At 27.6% G+C, this 5,000-nt stretch overlaps 1 protein-coding gene across 1 annotated transcript in view; it reads left to right on the top strand.

Annotated features, from left to right (window-relative positions):
* The window catches only part of LOC113800392 (solute carrier family 35 member E1 homolog), a 24,994-nt gene that overhangs the window by 19,482 nt on the left and 512 nt on the right, over positions 1 to 5,000 (top strand). The window contains exon 6 of the mRNA XM_027351163.2: positions 1 to 5,000. This exon is cut by the window's left edge and continues 778 nt beyond it; it is cut by the window's right edge and continues 512 nt beyond it. The gene's annotated coding sequence lies outside the window, so the exon portion shown is untranslated.

The following is a 5,000-nucleotide window of genomic DNA, read 5'->3' as shown; positions in this document are numbered from 1 at the left end:
TATATATTCTTTTTCATGCATCATCTTTTACGTCTTTCTAAATTTTATCTCGCAACGATTTCACACCAGATCCCCTAATGCTGTAAGTATAGAAATGTGAACTTGATTGAAAAAGGACATTTGCTTGCTGTAATTAATACTGTGCACTGTATTTGTATTGTTTATACCAGTTGCCATGGAGACTAAAGATAAAATGCTACTTATTTTTCGATTGATAATTTTTATGAAACTGCACTACTGTCGTCCATTATTTATGTACTGGTCTACAGTATTTGATTTCACTTTGCCTTAGTATATCAATATTCTTCTGTAAACTTTCAAAATTTCTTTATTGTTATTGTTTTTATTATTCATTATTATTATTATTATTCATTATTATTATTATGTTTATTGATATTATTGTTATCATTATTATTGTTTTTTTTGTTATTTGTTTATTTGATAATAGTAATAATAATGATTATTATTGCCATTATTTTTTTTATCTTTTTTATCATTATTTGTATATTTGATGATAGTAATAATAATGATAATAATGATTGTTATTTATTTTCTTTTTTATCATCATTACCATTATTATCATTATCATCTTTATTTTTAAATTGTTATTATTATTTTTATCATTATTATAATTATCATTATTATTATTATAATTATTATTATTATTTTTATTTTTATTATTATTATTATTATTATTATTATCAATATTATTTTTTATTATTATTATTATTATTGATATCATTAGTATTAGTATTACTATTGTTATTATTGTCATTATTTTTATTTTTATGCTTAGTAATAATATTCATTATTACAATTATTTCTCTTATTATTATTGTCATTATTATAATTATTTCTCTTATTATTATTGTCATTATGATTATTATTATCATTATTTATATTATTAAGGTTATTATTTTATTACAATGATGATTATTATTTTTATTATTATTAGTGTTGTTATTTTTTTATCGTTTCTAATTATGATAATAATTATTATTGTTATTATTTTTATTATTGTTATCATTATTATTATTTTCATTGTTATTATTATTATTATTATTATTATTTTTTACTGTTATTGTTATTATTTTAATCATTATTATTATTAATATTAATGAATTAATTGTTGATTATTAATTGTATGATTTTTATTCTGATAATTGTTGTTACCATTGTCGTCTTCAGTGTCATTGTCATTACTTTAATTGACATCATCATTTCTTTAATAATGAGATTTATTATGATTATATTATATTTATCATTGAATTGTTTTGTGTAAATCTGCACAGACTTGATAAGACCAAGTTCTTTAAATGAAAGTTCTCATTTTAAAGCTTTACAGTAACTAGTATTGTGATATGATGGATATGAATGTAAAGTTCAAACGAACGGGATATTTATATGCATATATTCCTGGTTTAAGCATGCATCTTTACCGTTTCATTTTAACTTTTGTATCATCCAAAAATGTATCGGCATTATTAGTTTTATTGTACACTATGATTATTTAGGTCTACATGCTTTATTTCTATTTTTGGGGGTTAAGGGAAGTTACTCTATACTCTGCGGCTCACTGGGCTAAGGCGCTGATCTAGTGTTCAGGAGTTCGAGGCTTCCTGGTGCCGCGAGTAATTAGAAACCCCAACTATTCCTAACACACGGGGAGATGGTGACCTGTAAAATCTGTTGGTCGAGGCTGTGTGTCATTCAACATCGGCTTATTGTATTAAAATTCTTGTTATTCCTTTTAAAGCAATACATATGTTATTAGCATAATTTGATTAGACAACCTTTATAAAAGAGATTTTTTTTTTTTTTCTTTAGGAGTGATGGGTATTTTCCTATTTATGGTATTGATATAGTTTGATTTGTAAATGCATAATGAATGTCATCCCAAGGTTAGAAAAAAAATATGTATATTTTTGGTGTGTTTCTTAAGAGGCTTTACAAAACCTTTTTGTTGGTGGAAAGTTTGATGATCTCTATTGAAAGAAATATGAAAAAAAACACTTTAATTGTTAAATTCATTGAATGTTTACGCATTGCACTTTGCCTGGAATTCCAAGGGCAATACAAAGAGTCAGAGTGAGAACAATACCATAAGAGCACAATATAATGGTTTGGTGCAATTATACCTTGGAGATTATTTATTATTTTGATTTTTAAGGTTTTAAGATGTCTGATTTTAGATAAATGAATATGATAAGAACAGAAATCTAGAGAAATGATAATATCCACATCAGAAAGAATGTAACGTTTCACAGTTTTTAAGTTTGAATTCTTTATGAAGGTTTATAAGTTTGGTTGTCACAATTTTTCAGGGTGTGTTGTGGATTAAGTTAGGTTTAGTGTTGTACTTATGACAGTGTGATAATTTATAATCTTTTTGTCCCAGGATCCTATGTGATTTTGTGTCTGTCTGAGTTTCATGCAATGTCTATTTTTATAATGAAATTTTAGCATTTGTGATTGCATATGTTGACCTTCACTAATCCGCCTATCGGTAATTCAGTCACAGGTATCTCTCTATTTTTCCTGGACCCCACAGATGTGTAACTTTACCTGAATGAATATTAAACATCCAGATTTTGTTATATAAGTTCCATTCCTGTACACTTAACCAGAAACCAAGTTTGTATATCAAATGATAAAGCGAGCTTAAAGTGAAATTCCCAAATCAATTTCTGTCTTCCAAGTGATTTTCATCATGTATGTTCTATATCCCCTTCTCCCATTGATATCACCATTTGGCATTTTGAATTATAGTTACTGTAATGAACATATACCTTGCCATTATCATATATATTACCAGAAAACAGTCAGTTGGTTTCAAAGCTTTGGTGCAGGGAAGTAGTTTACATCCATCATTTAATTTGATATATTTCATATTGATACGCCTTACTGACGTCATTCTTTGTAGATTCACTATTTTGCTGAAAAGTTTTTCTGCCCTGAATAACTGAAGATTTGTACAAAGTCCAGAATGTTATTCACAAAGCTGCCTTTTTTCCATTATTTAGTTTATGACCTCATATCAAGGTTAGGGTACCTTCTTCCCAGAAAATGAGCAATTACAGTGAGTGTACTAGATCTCTTGATGTTTTGCGCAAACAGACTAAAACTTCATAAGTCAGAGTACATAGCTTTATTAAAATTTCACTTGCCTTTCATTTAATATTTCTATTCCTTTATTATCCAGACTCTACCGATAATTTAAAGGTATAAAAAGATTTGCAATCGTTTAGACATCTTTGTCTTTGTGTCAATATTCCCAAATCTAGGTCATTGAGGTCCTAATAGTGCAGGATCAGTGATGGTTGACCTATGCAATATTTTTCTTTAAACTAATTTATAACAGGACTTGTTTAATGGATAATGAGATGAGTTGAATTTCGTCTCTTTTTTTTTATAATTTTGTATGTTTTCTTTCTTACTTTTTCATACTTTCCACTTCTAGCTTGATTTTTAAAACTTAATCATGACATTTTGACACACAAGATATTACAAATTGTATGACAAGAGTTCCTTTTATGATCATTGTTCTATTTCTTTGCTACTGAATTTCATAAACACTTGTGTAATATGTTGAGGTGTTCAGAATACCTCTTGTTATTCATTGTTTGTTGCATATTTCATATCATTTGAAAGTAGGAGTTTTTTTAACAGTAGGAATATGAAATATTCTCTGAGTAACCTGAAGGAAATGTTGAAACTCATGATTTGCCATATTTTTAACTTATTATAGATGATTGTTGAAAATGTTTATCTCTTCTCTACCATTTTGTCCTTTTTCTACTTTGATGGAATGGATTGTGACTGGTTTTATTCACTCTTATCGGCCATAAATTGATCACGTAAATTCTCCCAGAAAAAGAGAAATGAATCGGTGGAAAGTTACCATCAAAACATTCACATGCTATGTTTTGTATTTGCCTTCATCGTCATTTATGGAGCATAAAACAGAAAATCCACAATTATGCATCTTAACCATTTTTAGGTGGTGTTTCAGGAATGAACAAGAATTGAGAACATACTTTTGTGTGTCCTTCTTTCAAGAAAAGAATATGACGGAAGAAAGTGTACAACATTTGAATCTCATGTCAGATTACATCAGGAAGAAATATCTTTGGAAAAGAATTCCTTTATTTCCCTGTTTGAATAGTAATGGACTGTATTCATTTTGTCTTCCTTTTGTCTGATTTCTCAGACATTGTCGTAAAGTATGTAATGAATGAAACTTGTGTGATAAGTACAAACCTTAGTGGGTTTGCATATACATTTTGTATAGTTGAATCTAGATGGTTATGTGAATTTTCTGTTTCAGTTCAATTATCTTTATTTATTTACTTTTTCAAGGGAAGCTATCATGTTTGAAGAAATACTCGTAAATAGTATTTTGCCTGGAGAATTTTAAAATCCATTTTATTAGAGGAGAAATGTGAAAGGGATGTGGCATTGGAAATAGATGTGATTGGTAAAGATGATTATGGGAAGAAATTTTATTACCTAATTTTGAGGATTTTTGCTACTGATTAAAAGCAGATCAAGTAGGGCCAAACTTTGTGTTGTTGATTGTTTTCCTTTCAAATAATAGGAACAAAGTTGTGTAAATTGTGCTACAATTTTGATACCATGACTTGATTGTAAACTAAAAAAAAAGTAAATTTTGAATAGATTATACTTGGGTATTTACTCCAAGATATAAATGTTAACATGCAGTTTATGTATGGCATGTTTTTACTACTGAGGTTCCCCTTGAATACAGGAATGAATAAAAGGATTGAAAGTGACATCAAATCATGTAATTTTGTGGAGTAAATACTTGCTTAATCAATCATTTAAATATCATTTGGAAACATTTTGATACATGATCAGTATTCAAGATGGCTTTAATATATGTTAGAATTAAAACAAAACAAAACAATGATGAACATTTAGTGAATGATGTAACTACAGTGTTCAGATAATCTCTATTACAGCCAGTATGTATATGGGTT

The sequence above is a fragment of the Penaeus vannamei genome, chromosome 5, assembly GCF_042767895.1.
Source record: "Penaeus vannamei isolate JL-2024 chromosome 5, ASM4276789v1, whole genome shotgun sequence".
Lineage (NCBI taxonomy): Eukaryota > Metazoa > Arthropoda > Malacostraca > Decapoda > Penaeidae > Penaeus > Penaeus vannamei.
This window is presented reverse-complemented; position numbering and strand designations above follow the sequence as displayed.